This window comes from Pelobates fuscus, chromosome 6 (genome assembly GCF_036172605.1).
Source record: "Pelobates fuscus isolate aPelFus1 chromosome 6, aPelFus1.pri, whole genome shotgun sequence".
NCBI lineage: Eukaryota > Metazoa > Chordata > Amphibia > Anura > Pelobatidae > Pelobates > Pelobates fuscus.
This window is the reverse complement of record NC_086322.1, coordinates 153,984,748-154,002,098: the sequence shown is the minus strand read 5'-3', so window position 1 is coordinate 154,002,098 and position 17,351 is coordinate 153,984,748. Positions and strand designations below refer to the sequence as shown.

Sequence of the window (17,351 nt, the reverse complement as noted above, 5' to 3'; positions counted from 1 at the left end):
AATTGAAGTGGTTGCTCACTGAACCTCTGGCCGGTCAAGAGGTAACGGTGGAAAAAAAACGGGAAGTTAGTTTTCAAAATCTTCGCGTGCGTCTCACTCTGTGTTGGTCTGCGTTCCCCTGGATCTCTATGAAAATACGGCTCCTGCCGAAAGTTGCCTTACGCGTTTCGTGACTGAATGATGTCACTTCATCAGAGGCTCGTAATCTTAGGAGAGCAGTCAATGTTCTTATATAGCTCCCATTAACCAGAATATCCCATGCAGCTGTGAACTGTCTGAATAAAATTAATCACTTTATCCGTGATCTTTGCAATGTTAGGATAACGGAAGAATAAACTTAATGAATGAATGAAAAAGGAGCAAAAAGAGTAATGTCATATAAAACAATGCACATAAAACATACACACCTATAGTGCAGAATATCAATCCATACGTAAATGTACAACTGAGGGGCAGTTTATAATACAAAACCACATTGTTTAAAATCAGGGTGAACCTAGATAAGGCACATATATTTTCAAGCATTGTCGATTACACTGGCTCTATGAGACTAATATTTGTGATTCAAGAGTCGAGTCTACATGTATACATGAATAAATCAATACAAAGACAATAAAATTAGATAGTAGGGTAAACTTCCTCCAAATGGTATAGAGATACAGAACATTGTGGGGAGGGATTTTTCAGTAGGATTGCAAATTGTATCAAGGCAATAACAGGATACTGGATTGCTGTTAACTTGCAATCTAGATAAAACAAATCTTAATCTAGAGAGTAAGGTAAATCTTAATCTAGAGAGAAATATCAATGACTTTCGGTTTCTCATACTTTAGTATAGACTGGAAACACTCAGAATTTGTCCCGACATAATATCATACCGAAATTATAGTGGAAATTATAGTGGTATTGTCTTTGTATTGATTTATTCATGTATACATGTAGACTCGACTCTTGAATAACAAATATTAGCCTCATAGAGCCAGTGTAATCGACAATGCTTGAAAATATATGTGCCTTATCTAGGTTCACCCTGATTTTAAACAATGTGGTTTTGTATTATAAACTGCCCCTCAGTTGTACATTTACGTATGGATTGATATTCTGCACTATAGGTGTGTATGTTTTATGTGCATTGTTTTATATGACATTACTCTTTTTGCTCCTTTTTCATTCATTCATTACGTTTATTCTTCCGTTATCCTAACATTGCAAAGATCACGGATAAAGTGATTAATTTTATTCAGACAGTTCACAGCTGCATGGGATATTCTGGTTAATGGGAGCTATATAAGAACATTGACTGCTCTCCTAAGATTACGAGCCTCTGATGAAGTGACATCATTCAGTCACGAAACGCGTAAGGCAACTTTCGGCAGGAGCCGTATTTTCATAGAGATCCAGGGGAACACAGACCAACACAGAGTGAGACGCACGCGAAGATTTTGAAAACTAACTTCCCGGTTTTTTTCCACCGTTACCTCTTGACTGGCCAGAGGTTCAGTGAGCAACCACTTCAATTGGATTCTGCTTATCCCAAAGGACTCTGTAAATATATCCATCGATTTTTTTATATATATACTATGTATCACGTTTTCATTAATTTTTTCTACCATTGATGATGCTGTTAAAATAAATGTTATCGTTTTTTTACTGAAAAAAACTGGTGTTTTTTGAAGCTATAAAGTACTTGAGGACACTTATCTTTATCATTCTAGATTTATGCCAGTAACTTAATGTCTGAGCAGTAGTCAACACTGCAAAACATTAGATTATATTTCTGTGTTTGTCTGTTATCATACAGACTCAGTATTACAGACAGTATCACAGTACAGCTGAACGCATATACACTTTGTTGCTGGAGTCCACATCCACTGTTACACTCATTTGCACCAGTTTGTACTCAGTACATGGATTTAGAATAATTTAGAATAATTTTATCTCAATTTTTACTTTTTATTTTTATTTATATTTATTTTTATTTGTATCTATCCATCTTTTGGCTTAGTTTTTGGCGTGTTTAACCTATCATATATTTGAGATTAGGAGACGTATAGAGAGTTTACATACTCCAGTGTGTGGTTTACGTATTGGGTTCATTTCTGGACCAGTACTGCTGTTTCCCCTTTATGGTTAGAAGATCTCCTGGTACGTTTAGGGTTAATTCCCCTTATACAAAGTTTTATAAATAGCATGCTCCTTGAAAAATCAATGTTAATTTTAAAGTAAAAAGTGTTATATCTGTGCCAAAATTTCCCAAAATATTATTGACAGGAAATCTCAGTGGAGGAGTTTGGCAGACTCAGGTTTCTCCTCAATGAACTTTATATCTTTCGTGCAGAACACTAATATCCATACCCCAATGTCTTTTATTGGTAGATGGCATTCAGAAATTTACATTGGGCTTATTTTACTCCCTTATGTTTTAAAGCAGGGTTGTCCCCTAATAGTAAATGTGGGGAATGCAATCAGACTGCTTCATTGTATATGGTACTGTCCTAAAGTGTCCATTGTAGACCACAATACATTCTTTTAATTCATACATTTTAGAGCTCAACTTCACTCGGAAGGGTTGGAATTTCTAGGGCTGTTAACGTTGGAGGCAAATGTCTGAAAAACTATTCTTGACCAACTGCATTGAGGAAGCTTACCCCACTTTTTTGTAGTTACTCTTTTTTTTATTATTATTTTTGGAGAGCAGCTCCATGATACCAGGACAATACATAAAGCAGGTATCATGGAGTGTAACGACAAAGATATGCATAACAGGTCAAGATATGCTGCGCTCTTTTTTTTTGAAGAGACAGAAAAAATAAAATCAGGCTTGGTAAACAGGTCTTGTCAGAAATAAGTGTACATGCTTACAAGACAATATACAATAGGCTTTCCAGATGAGCAAACAACTAGCCTAGCTATTGTAGGATCTAGAATGCTATAGAACTGCTGGGCATTAGTAACAGAGATCTAACCTAGAGAACAAACATAAAACTATATAGGATGACATCTTGAGTTAAAGTAGGGTCCACTTATATTAATCATCCTATGCCTCTAAGAGATCAGTATAGGGGGGTTAATTTGGAACCAGGCTCTGCATCTGCTCCCTTCGCCCTCACCTCTTGGTACAGAGAGAGGTCAGCCTGAGGTGTTAGCATCAGGAACAGTCCCATGTGAAAGTCCCTCTTGCCACATCTATCTCAGCCCTCATGAGTAGATGAGGAATGGATGACCAGGGTTTCCCTCTGTCCCAGCAGAAGAATGAAGCGCACGCAGACATTTTTGCCTTTGGGTGTGTGGACGGTAGCAGCCTGGGTGCTGCTCCATGTGGGCTCCCAGCAAAGAAGAGGGACATAGAGCTGGCATGGCGTCTGATGTAGGCAGTGGTGTAGGCAAGGTAGGTACAGGTGTGCGATAGGCAACTTGATCCCAGAAGTTCTGGCATAGCTGCTCGAATCTTACCTCGAAAGGTTCCCTCCAAGTCTGGCCTCCCGGACACGCTTGACTTAGGAGATGCTGTGTTGCGGAGGCCATCTTGGGATCACAGCGTTTTTAAGGGTGAGATGGGACGCGGAGATCAGCCTTTGCGAGAGGAAATAGCTTGCCCCAACGGAAACCGGGATATCCCCCCTGCCCAGAGGGGGGGTGAGAGGGATGAGTGGAGGTTGCCGTGAGTTAGCCGTGAGCGGCCGCCTCCCCCAACAGACAAGCCGGCAGACTTTGTAGGCCACAAGTACGGATTGTGGAGTTCCGCGCCAGATCGATGCACAGCAGTGCCAGCAAAGGATTCTCTGGTTGTTAATCACTTCAGTGGGTTCCATTCAGTTTCCAGGGTAAGTTCTGCGCGTAGGAACTGTTTAATGACTCTGGGTTCCCGGAGCTGCTAGCAGACACTTCCAGCCATCTTAAGAGTCAGGCCCCACCCCCTGTATTTTACTTTTGTGTATTAACCAGTTTTCTAAATATTGGGGTGTAGATGACCTACAATAAGGATAGGATAGTCAATCATTTTTTGCTAAGTGGTCCCCTATTATCCCACATGTCCACAGGTGTGTAAATGGATGTGCTACACAGATCTTTTAGATTTGAATATCGGCATCTGGAGGCACACATTTTTTGTGCGGATCCTGTACTACTCTACAATATTGTCTTGCCAATGTATCAGATCCAGCTTTAGATTTATAGTCATTTTGATTTTGACTTTTTAAAGTACGACTTCCTGTTTTTATCAATGTTATTGGGTGGGGGGAAGTTTCGTAAAAGATGAATAGAGTGTTTCTGTACAAAATTGTTATTTTAAAAGATTAGTACAACACCTTGAAATCCACTAATGTTAAAAATGTTGGAGGTTTAAAGTGAATTCAAAGAAAATCTCAAATTGTATCCTCAGTATCAAGATTAATATTGGGGTGGATGTAAGACAGCTCAAGTCAACTTAAGTTGTTAACTTTTATCCCATAAATGGTTACTCGTTAATGAGTACAAGCAGACCTGAAGCGACTTTTTAAAGTAGATTATCTCAAAAGGTCATTAATAAGACATAGATTAAGGGGATAAACCACAGCTATCATATGAAAGAGAATATAAGTCTACCACAACTTGTCTAGCACTATTTAATATATTTATCAACTGAATCACAGTAGGACACAGCAATTGAAAATTAAAAAATAACATTTTAAAAATAAAAATACCAGTTTAATCTACTTTTCGGCAAAGCATGAATTCTTGCAAACTCAAAGCAGTTACGATACTGTGTATCCAGCTCATAGGAATACATGCTGTGTGTTAAAATCCTCCACTGCAGGGAGGACAGGCTCTGATTCAATTTCTTTCTAATTGTAACAATGCTGTAAAATAAACAGGAGAAAGAAATTATTTGGCATTGAAAATGTTGTTCATAGCACAGAAAATCAAGGAAATGAATACCGTGGGGCTGTGTGAACCCTGGTAAAGGTTACCAATAATTGTACCAGGAGAGCAAGCATGGGGTCACTCTGGTGTCTATTAATTATAGGTTTACCAGCTGAGCCAGTGGTTGACAGCAAAGATGCAGCAAATTATAATATTGATCAAAATCTTAGATATTTGAAAGAGGCATGAGTTGTACAGTGACATCTAATATAATGCGTGATATCCATTACGCATACGGTGCTGGAGCTCAGTATTAAACCTTGATCAACTAAATAAATGGGCTGAAGAAACATTATTTTACCCTTTCCTAACAAGGGTTAAGCAAATCACTTGCTTCCATGAAAATCCGTGCAAGTTCTTTTTTTCTAACACACTCCCTCCCCATACACAACATATGAACCGATATTGACACCAACTTCAGTCCAGGAGCTAGGTTTTCTGTTGTATGTTGTGCAATTTTTCCATTTGACAATAGAAACAATATTGTGAATTGACCTATTATAATCTAAGCCATTTAAAGCAGCACTGTCATGGTTGCATCCGTTTTTGTTTGGTTTTTTAACCCCCCCTTCCAACTCCATTACATTTTATAGTGCACCCAAAAGCCCCTAGGCACCCTACTTTACTTTTTTAATAACTTTATTTTCTGCCCGGACTTAGGTTCTGTGCGCCGCTATCTTTGTGTGGGGAGATGAAGTCTCTGGGGAACGTCAGCTGGCCACAGTAGATAGGGCTATAAAATTCCCGCGCATGCCCAGTTAAACACTGGGGCATTCAGACGGGAATTTCATCAATACATTCATTCGGCAGAAATAGACATTTTCAAATGAATGAACGAATACCTCTTCATTCGTACGTTTAATTATTACAAGGAGGCAGCTACTGGCTCGCAGCTCCCTCCTTGTAATATGTAAAAATTGAAGCGGTGCTCCCCGCCGCTTCTTAACTCCCCCCATGTCCTCTCTCACTCTAAGGGGGTCAATATGAGGGAGGTTAAAATCTCCTGAATGCCCCTACTCACTATACTGTGAGTAGGGTTATTATTACTAGGGCCCCCATTAATTGATTTAGGGGGGTGGGGAGCTTATTTTTTTGTCTGCTCACTGTTTAGTAGACATGACCCTACTTGCGGTATAGCGAGTAGGGGCATTTGGGTGATATAAAACTCCCTTTTTACACTAATACTAAATAATCTTTACTTAGTATTAGTAAATATGGTTGAAGGACCAATTTAGGTCTTTCAGCCTTTTAGCAGATAGCTCCCTATTCGCTGGGAATTAGGGAGCTATCAACTTGCGGCACAAATAGATCAGCATTTCATTAATTCAAATGAAATTCCGATCCAAACAAAAGTCCCGAATTGCGTCCTAACATGAATGAACAAACTGTTCTCATTCTGATAGGACGAAATATGGTAGTTTCGCCGGTTTCCGATCTACGTGACAGGACGTTTGGGAATAATGAAAGCAGGCATCGCGAGATCACAGAGGAAAGGGTGAGTAGTATGGGAAAATTTATCTGACCCACAGGAAGTAGGTCAAAGCTGGTCAGGCGTAGGAAATATACATAAGACATCCTATTTATAATCGTTTTTTCTTTATACACCAAACCAGTTCACTAAACCAGTTCATCTAATATGCGAGAGGCATAATTTTGTGTTCAATAATAGTCCAAATAAACTAAGCACACTGCTTTTTTTTCAATAAACCTGGAATAATGGAGAATTGTCCAGTATACCTGAAGATCCTTTAAAATGTTGACATATCTCTGTACCACAAACATACACTTGCAAACCCAGATAAATAAAGTGTCTTAAGTCAATAAGAAGTATTTACTAACTTAACCACAGTTCACCAGACTAAGTCTATAGAAACAGGTTGGATACACATAGTGTTTCAATTAAACATATTTAATAAAAAAAAAAAAAAAAAAAAAATACAAATATAATCTCTGGACATATATATATATATATATATATATATATATATATATATATATATATATATCTTCAAATAACAGTATCCTGTGGCTTCACACATTTACAGACACTGTCTATGCTGTCACCCTATGTCACTTGAGATGCCCTCTAGATCATCACAAAGCTCCTCCCTACCCATATGCTGCACACATAATCTGTTAATTATAGTCACAGTAATTCTTAATTAGATGATGTCAGAGAAATCTTAATTTATCACCTAGACTATTGGCAGTATGATGTATGTACCACATAGATTTCCTGAAACAATAATGTATTTTTTTTTTCTCTGTGAGAATGAAACAAATGGCACGATATTCTGTGAGCTTTGAATGGAATCAAAACCGTTCACAGAACAGAGCTTTTTGCCACAATGCAGTCGGTATTCATCTTCTTGGATTCCTGGACTATTTAAATCAGTAAAATTTGTTGCAAACCCATGGATTTACAGATGTGCCAACTAGTACATCCACGTCCAGCTGTGTCACCTGCTCACAGCAAAGAAAAACACATGAGAGTTACAATATGATTATTTCTATTTGTGTACATCATATATAGCAGTAAATATTTACAATATCAAAGTGGAACTGTCATTTCCCAAGATTTTTTTTTTCTTTATAGTATGTTTACCTATAACCTATATTTGAAAAATATCAGGGATTTTTAATAAGAGTGAGAATTTGCTGTGAATTTGAAGAAAATTTCAAATTCAAAGCAGCTCTATCACCTACCCCCTTCAAATAGTATTTTAGAAAGATATATTATATACCTACATTGACTGTGTTTGAAAGCAACACTGATCCCTTAATGTCAACCATGCTGAGCAGTGTCTTCACACAGTAGTGTCTGACATAACAGTATAGACATTATTTTTTATTGTGTTGATTAGATTATGTCATTATCCTACAAACACTACCTATTGTGACACTATACCTAGACGTCTGTACCAATGCATTTTCATGTTTCCCTAGTTTTTAAAATACTCACCTCCCCACTGCTGCCTTTGGCAGGAGTAGTTAATCCTCATAGAGCCTATTATTAAATGCCAAGGGCATCCTTTTTTCTCTAAGCACAGTTAAACCCTCTTGATAGCTACTTTATCTTACATGAATCTCTATTAATTGGGTTCTGTTTGTTAATTGCAGGAACTTGGGTTATACGTGTACAAAATGGGTTTCTTTTCGATGCATATAATAATTTATTTTCTTTTTCATTTCCTTTCACTGGCATGCCGTTTTTTATGTGCTGTATTGTATATTTAATATATGTATTATTATATATATTATATGTGTATTGAATAAATAAACATACCTCATTTTATTCATATTGCAGAAAGTCAAGTCCAGGCCAAACCAGTGCCATCTTAACAGCATTATGGGCCCCCGGGCAAAGGAGTGCACTGGGCCCTGCCTACACAACAACTAACATGGATAAAAATGTAAATTATCTCTAAAATTAATCTTATATTTATTGGTGCCTCCAACAAATGCAATACATACATACACACAGACTGCTGAACACATTCACACACAGACTGCTGAATACAGGCACCCAGACTGCTGAGTACACACACAGACTGCTGAGTACACAAAGACAGACTGCTAAATACATACACAGTCTGCTGAATACACACACACAAAAGAGGTGCTGTGTGTGTGAGGGGTGCTGTGTGTGAGAGAGGTGTTGTCTGTGTGAGAGAGGTGCTGTGTGTGAGAGAGGTGCTGTGTGTGAGAGGTGCGGTGTGTGAGAGGTGCTGTGTGTGTTCTGTGAGTGTGTGTTGGGGGTGCTGTGTGTAAGAGGTGTTGTGTGTAAAGGGTGCTGTGTGTGTGTGTGTGTGTGTGTGTGTGTGTGTGTGTGTGAAGGGAGCTGTGTGCAAAAGAGAGGTGCTGTGTGTGTGAGAGAGAGGTGCTGTGTGTGAGGAAGGTGCTGTATGTGAGAGAGAGGTGCTGTGTGTGAGGAAGGTGATGCGTGTGAGAGAGGTACTGTGTGTGTGAGAGAGAGGTGCTGTGTGTGAGAGGTGCTGTGTGTGTGTGTGTATGTGTGTGAGGGTGCTGTGTGTGTGGGGTTAGTGGTGTGTGAGGGGTGCATGGAGCAAATGTTTTGTTCTTCTTGTTTTTTGTGTGATTTTTTTTAAATAATAAATGTACAGTACATTAATGAAATCGTCATGTCCCCCCAACCTTTTCTTCTTACCTTTTACCTCTAGCTGCAGGCTATCTTTTTCTAACTTTGACCCCCAAAACCTGTTACGCATCTACAACCGCCAAAAAAACACCCATGCTAAATAGTTTCTAAATTTTGTCCTGTGTTTAGAAATAGCCAATGTTAACATGTTCTTAGCTTCTTCTTTTTTTGCAAGTTATAGGGCAATGAGTACAAGTAGCACAATCCAATTTTTTTTCAAAATTAATGAATGTTACATTGAAACACTGATATCTGTCAAGAATCCCAGAATAATCCTTCACATGTATATATTTTTTAAAAAGAAGACGACCTAAGGTATTATACTTGAGGTATTTTGACTCTTTTCATGCAACCATTTTACCATCAATCTATGCCAAATTTAGAAAAAAAAATAGTTGGTGATTTTTTTTTTTTTTTTACACACATAGCAATTTAAGAATACATCTACTGAGAACTTTAAGGGTTACAACCAAAGAGCACCCCAATATGTGTACAGCAACATCTCCTGAGTACAGTGATAACACCTATCGATAGGTTTGTTGGGTTGTTTGGGGGTGCAATGCCAAACTTCTGACATGTGTTTTTCAAATTTGACATATCTTCTTTGACTATTTTTTTTGTGGGGGGGGGGGGGGGGCTTTTTACATATCCCAATTTATTTTATTGCCATGAACTTATATATTTGAAAAGTTGACACCCCAAGGTATTGTATATGGAGTGTTTTGATGCCTTTGATGCAACCGTTTTAGCCAAAAAAAATTGGAGAAAATGTGTGGAGGTAATCTTTCAATTTTCATTTTTACACACACATTTGTGTGTGATTTAGGGGAGCCTGTTGTTGGTTTTGCAAGAAAATATTCCAGGTTGTTTTCTGCAAGGCCTCCTGAGTACACTCATGCCCCCATGCATAGGTTGAACTTGATCATAAAAATAGTTTGGCACAGTAAAAGTAAAAAACAAATAAACTCAGGAACAGTAAACGTAACCAAAAAAAACCCCAAAAACTGAATGGCAAATGTAAAAAAAACAATAAATTAAAATGGACCAGTGTGTGATATTGCTTGAAGCAGTCCCCAATGCAGAGTCCAGGACAATCAGGACAGGAAAATACGGTGTCCTTTCTCTGCCCCCTCTTGAAACAGACTGCTTATTTTTTGCCCCAGTAGGGGGGGATTTTAAAAAATAAAGTGGGTAGCCCCAACTCTGATCTCTCCCATCACCGCCCAGGGAGCAGGTGTATCTTGGTACATAATCCACTAAATAATTTCCTTTCCCTCATACACCCGGAAGGCCTGAGTATACCCAGTATCGCTCTCACAGTGCTTATATACCTTTAAACTATACTTGGAGCGCTTCGAAGGAATATACTGTTAGTATCCCAGCCTTCCCTTATACTTCATCAGGGATTCATCCACGCATATATTCCTTCGAGGTCTATTAGCCTCTGTAAACCTGGCAGCGAAGTGGGTAATCAGTGGGCAGATTTTACACAGCCTGTCAAAATGGGGATGCTCCATAGGGGGAACAGGCTGTTGTCGCTGAAGTGCATGAAACGTAGAATCATTCCATACCTCTTCCTTGACATACACTGGGAGTAAATGAGGGTAGGGCAGATTGAGATACTGCTCCAGCAGGAGCAGATGGAGGGCTTTTCTATGATGCCCATCAGCATAAACAATGCCCAGAATTTTTTAATTATGGCACATCAATGGGAACCAATTGCTGCTTTGCCAAAAAAGAGTCAAGCTTTGAAGCACACAACTGATGGCATATAAATTAGCTTTGGCGACAATGTTCCTCAATACATCATCACCCAGAAACACCTCCATAAGCTGTTGGGGGCTAAATCCTGTGACATCCACATTGATGTCAGGATTTGTGATGAAGGATGGGATTTCTGGCCTTTGGCGATGAGGCGCTACCCACTCCTCAGCAGCACTGCGGGCTGGAGCAGTACGTCTCCTTCTGGCAGGGGGCCTAGCGGCCTCAGATACATCACTAGATTAATCACTAGCAGCAGACACTGTATCTAGTGATGTAGCTGAGCACCTGGCCGGGTCAAAATTAGGTTCGGAGTCAGACATAGACGAGTCTGATTTAGAGCTATACAACCTCTGTGACCTCTGTGACATGATCACAATCACTTTATTTAGTGATCTGTCACAAAAAAATCACAAAAAAATGCACAGACAGCAAAAAAAAGTGCTGCTGTGCAAGAGACAATGATTTATAGAGATCAGTGGCAAGATAGGGGTTAATGGCTCTGAAAAGAGCCTTTGGGTCTCACAATTTTACAAATCCCTACCTAAAACTACCTAAATCTCTTTACCTAAACACAGATCTCTCTCTCTCTCTCTCACTAAAACACAAGTGAAGAGAGGGAGGGAGATCCACACTGATCAGACTCAATATTTACTAATATTGACCTGACCAGAAAAATGGGGATCATAGTAATAATAATTATTATTATAGGGGCAAGCTCTGATTGGATGACCCTAGCCTGCCTCTATGATGAGGCAGGCTAGGGACACCCCCAGAAGCCCCATGATGCACTGCCTTTAGAAAGGCAGGGCCATATTGGAAGCCACATGGCTGGGGGGAGGGAGGAGATTAAGAAATTTATTTTATTTGTTTTTTTTTTATTGATTTTATTTAAGTCTTCACTGAGTGCCTCGACCCCTCGATGGACTCCTCGGCGGCCCGGCAGTCAGGAGAGGTATTGCAGGATGCCTCGACATTGAGGCATTGCTGCAATACCCTTAGAGCGGCTGAAAGCGATCACGCTGCTGTATGGACTTTTTTTTTGTCAGACGTAGCTAGTACGTCCACAGTCCTTAAGGGGTTAAAAATCACTGCCAAATATGGTGTATATATATATATATATATAGAGAGAGAGAGAGAGAGAGAGAGAGAGAGAGAGAGAGAGAGTGTAGGATGAATCTCTTCCCATCCCTTGTCCAGTAAAAGCTTATGAGATAAGTAGTCTATCATCTCAAATTAGTTTTATCCAGGAGTGGCTTTTCCATTATGACACTCAGGGCAGTGCTCCATCAGCTAATTGTTATCACATAAAAAATAAATGTATCGCCATTATGAAGCAAATTAACTACTGACATTGTTTCCCCTTAGTAAAAGAGTTAACTTGCAAATTGCCCTTATACAGTACTGCATTGCTATAGTTTTCCATCCCCTTGCCCCACTACAGTACAGGCTGACTTACTAGTAACATAGTATGGCTATTTGAATAAGCTGTGGAGAGCAGCTGGGTATGTGTTGGTTGTTTGTCAAATCTGTCCAGTCTGAGTGCCTCTTTGACATGCTCATTTTACTCCTAGAGGTGGTTTCTGAAATGACTCATTTAATTTCCAGCAGGGCGTTGCACATTACCGCTTAGGCTAGAGGTGGAGAACTAAGCTTGTAATGCAAAGGTTGCAAGTCTGGCTCTATAGGTTCTAATTAACACAAAGGATTACTGTAACTGCTCAGTAAAATAATAGCAGCTATATAATGAATAGTCTTTAGCTGAGCTCCATGGCAGGGAAGGCATAAGAGAGCCTTCTCTATTGGTCAAGCTGCATGCAGATGCTGCACACAAAAGGGTGTTTAAACATATATTGGCAATCAGGAACTATATGTTCTAGATTGCCTGATTGACACAATAATTACAAATAAATGCTGCTATAACTAAAACGGAACTCTCTCCAACATGAGTTTTGGCTCCGAGTGCAAGCACCATAAAGTCTTGATGTAGTGACCATTTAAACTTGCTTCTCTCTGTAGAACTCAAACATACAACAGTGTGCTACAATAACCTGTACCCAAGCATTTCAGCTCTTTATTTCCTTACTGTTCTTATCCTCAGGGTTCAGTACTTAGAACCTCATTCCCTCCTTAATTTTAAATGGGTTAACTTCTTTTGATGCATTGATTCTGTTCCAATATTGCCCGAAACGGATGTATTATTGAAGCGATCACAGTTTTCCGTTCTTGTCCTTTCATGACTAATTTTAGTTTGTACCCTAATTTGCATTCTTGGCTCTTTTACCTTTGCTTTCGCTGCAATGTTATATACAACTGCAATAGTTTAGTACTACAATGTTGAGCCCTCAATTAAAAACATTGAAAATATTTTTTAAAATACTGTATTTATCTCCTTCTCTAGAGACTCCTACAGCTGCAGACAACAATTCCCACTATGTCAGACAGCAAGCTAAGCATCATGAGAAGTGTAGACCACAGGAGTTGGAGTATCTTACGGTGCTTATACCTCATCTAACTCATAGCTAAAAGATTCCTAATCATAGGTTAATTCAATCAATTTATCACAAACCAATAACATTGTTTATTACTTTAGTCTTGAAAATAGTGGTGCGAGGTAATAATCACGAATAACCTAAAGCAAAATAATAACAGTATATATATATATATATATATATTTATATATACATACATACTGTGTATTTGAATAGCAGTTAATGACTATATATTCCTATAGAAGCATATTTTCTGCAGAGATTGTGTGGCTGAATGACCTTAAATGCTATTTTGGTGAATGTCCTGGTTTATTGCAATTCGCAAACACTGAAGATGCTGGGAATTCTTAAGAGCTCTATAGCTAGCCATTATCTGAATTGCTAACACATGTAGGTCATAGTTTTCTGAAAAAGCCACTTTACATGCTGGAAAAACAACTAAAAATAATTTGATTCTGGGACATTTAGTATTTTATTAGCATAATGCCACCGGGAACATTCATGATTAAAACATACTTGCTGTAATTTCAGTGATAACTCATGTGTGCGGATGCATTATCGTTCGAATCCTTGGATAAAGTAAGCTTTTATAATGGTTGTTACATAATGCCCTTTGCAATTTGTTCACCTATTTATGCATTACCTTGTCTGGTAATCATACCATTACTGATTCTGTACACATGACAACCCAGGACTAAAATGTAGCTCAACAGACAAATAGACAGAAAGAACAATTTGAATCACATCCATCCTGAACACAAAGGTTTTATTTTTTTATTTTTCTTTGTCTCTCTCTTGTGCATATTGAAAGTGATTCGCTTTAAAACTTTTTTTTTTATAACTATAATGCACTTTGTGGGAATGAAGATATATAACAAGAAAGGCACAAAATGTAAAAAAAAAATAAGAGTTGCTTTACATACGTAGTATCTTAATTTCATTATATATAAAGCAGATAAATAAAAGATCTGTCTTACCTGCATTGTCATTTAAAAACAGGCATGGTGGGGGCATTTAGTTAGAGCCATAATCAACATTGCACAGCACCATTAATCTTTCTTCTTGTTTGGCTGTCCGAGTTGGGTGTGTTCGTATGTGTCTGTATATTGGGTTCTGCTGCCACCTTCAGGATCGTAACAAAATATTCTTTATAGTATTTTTTTTTTGTCTGTTTTTTTTTCAACAGGTAGAGATGAGTACATTTGGGTTTGTTCATTAACGAAATGAGAACGCTGGGTCATTTTGTCCTTTGAACAGCTATAAATAATTAGCATATGAGCAAATACCTCCAGGGACAATATGTCTCATAGTCCTGGGGGAAGCTCAGGGTTCTTTGACTCCTTGAGTTTTAAACCTACCATCAGCCCAAAAACTAAACGTATGCAAATTGGCCCATACGGTGCTGGGCTTGATCAATTCTGCTAACTCCATTTTCTTTGCAGTATTGCATTTAATCAGTAGAAAGATATCGCTGTGAGACAGTGAGAGGGTTAAATTCTGTTAAGATGAATCATAAGCTGACAACCTTGTACATTGCAAGGATCTCACACAGCCAAGTGTTGCACATAACCCCCTTTTTGGATGATCCCACCTATCACATTCCCCCTAGAATGAGTGGTTGCATGCCTGTACCATGTTGCTTGCACGAGCATTTTAGTGCTGTAAGTAATAGTTGTCAATGTTTAATTGATAAATAATGAAACTCCCCCTAGACTTCCCCTTTATTGTGTTTTGCCTTTATAAGTTTTGTTCCCTGCAATAAACTTTGGACATTCTCTGAACTGGCTTCTCTGAATGGTCTACATTATTGATTGTCCCCGAGTGCTCGGGGCATGGTACGATCTGGATTGAAGTCCATGGCAGTAGAGGTCTGGTGATCACCAAGGAGATGTTCCAACACACAGTATCCCATAGTCTCTTGTATACTAGCACCCACGGGATTACCATTCCCTTCCCTATGTCAGCCCTCCTTTGCATAAATTGTAAATTAATTTTGCTACATTCAAACTTAAATAGCTGATTTCAACTATTGTTTCAGATCCCAACATGATCATATTAGGTTTACATTGATATCCAGTGCATTTCTCTGCTTAGGCTCTATATTTTCTAAAATGGTTGGTCTATGCACCATAACCAGTGTACTACAATATAACAGTTTTGGTGCCATCAGACTTCAGGTGCCTTCCACTGTTTTTTTTTTTTTTCATTTTCAAAACATAGGCTTATCAAGGCACCATGTCTCATCTCCTGCTAGCTGCAATTCCTAATGTGTAAGGTCCTAGGACCCCAGTGGAACAATGCAGTCATGCAATATTCATGCATGGAGTGCAGATTTATCAACGTTTTCCATTAAAGAGTGGGTGGATGATTAGCTTGGGTAAGATTGGAGTGAGTTTGTTAATAGTCCCATGTATCAATCAAACAATTGCAATAGATTGCAGTGTATACACTTATTCATTAAACAATAAACTGTTATTATTTCAAGTTCATTGTGCATCACCATTTATGAGTTTTTGAACCATATTTCTTAAGTTCACTTTACATGAGGCAATGCTTTGAAGAACAACATCATCCTAAAATGGTCACTTCATCCATCACCACAATGAATAATCCCATCAACAAATCCCACTCTTCAAAAAGATTCACTCAAAAGTAGCAAATGTATTTTATATTTTCAATATGTACTTCCAGAAATCATTAAGGAAATGTTAAGCAAAAAGTTCACTAACACACATTTAAAAAAAAAAAAAAAAACAGACATAACCAGGATAGTTCACTGTTGCTGTGCTATTTTATATTCCAAATATAGATAAAGAGTGTTATTTAATTATTTCGTTAATTACTATTTTCAACAAATAGGCTGTGTTGTTTCTTACATTCCCATTGAAGATTCAGCTAGAAAAAAAAGTCATTTGATGTTTGCCCATGTTTGAAATGTACGTGTAAACAGCGATTCTATGCAAAGGTTGTAGAAATGAAGCCTCCATCAAAAACATTTTGTTGTTTTCCATAGAGATCTCTTCATTTTTAACATCATTACCCCAAAATTGTTCTTTGTGAATCACAAAAATGGGAAAATTTCAAAATGGTCCTATATCTAATTTACTGGGAGTTCACAGAGCAATCTCCAATTAGGTATGAATTGTTCAATTAAAAAAAAAAACAAAGCTGCCGGCATATTTAGTGGAAATTTATTGCACTGCAAAGGGTTGATATACAGGGTTAAGTTACCTGCGCTCACTCCTAAATCCCTATGTATATTTAAACAATTGGAGGTCATTTAGTTACTCCAATGGCCATTGGAGGGAATGCCCGCCTGCCAACGTCAAGGCAGACCCCCTCAGGTGGGTTCCTTTCACCTTGCTTCCTTGAGCTTCTGGCAAAGACACCTCTAATGAGACAGAGAGGGGTATTTTTTATATACACCCCTATATACTTATTAACCCTTAATAGGGAACACATGGGATAGGCGGCAGCATTTTAACATAGCTGTGTGATACAAAAAGTGAAAACAAACAAACAAGTCTTGCGCTCACTCCCATCACTCCTGGGTGGCAGCAACGACCAAAGTATAGGGGCTGTATTGGGGTTGCTTTGTACTGTGGTCGTTGCTTCTGCCCAGGAGTGATGGGAGTGAGTGCAGGACTTGTTTTTTTTGTCTTGATATACAGAGTTATTCCCTAGAGGGAAAAGTCAAAGTAAATTTCAAGTTTAAGGCCAGAGTAGCTGACTTAGAGAATTTTTCCAGTTTGGCTATTTTGACCTTCTATTTAAAATTCCTCTTGAATTCTCACATAATTCCTTTTGAAATACCGTATTTATCGGCGTATAACACGCACTTTTTCTCCCTGAAAATAGGGAGAAAATCATGGGTGCGTGTTATACGCCAATATCCCACATTTACTTACCTGTCTTGAAGCGTGGGCCGGCTTCACAGCGCGCACCGCGGTACTGGAACTTAAATGTCAGGTTCCGGTTTCCGGCGGGACTGAAAGGAAGTGTGCACACTATTGTGTGCACACTTCCTTTCAGTCCCG

General features: G+C 38.6%; 1 long non-coding RNA gene across 1 annotated transcript; it reads right to left on the bottom strand.

Annotated features, from left to right (window-relative positions):
- Positions 1–4,764: 4,764 nt before the first annotated feature.
- Positions 4,765–14,371, bottom strand: LOC134615535 (uncharacterized). Its single transcript, XR_010091302.1, has 3 exons — positions 14,292–14,371; positions 7,315–7,365; positions 4,765–4,838 (listed from the first exon to the last, which is right to left on the bottom strand). It is a non-coding gene; the product is annotated as an uncharacterized LOC134615535 (long non-coding RNA).
- Positions 14,372–17,351: the final 2,980 nt, after the last annotated feature.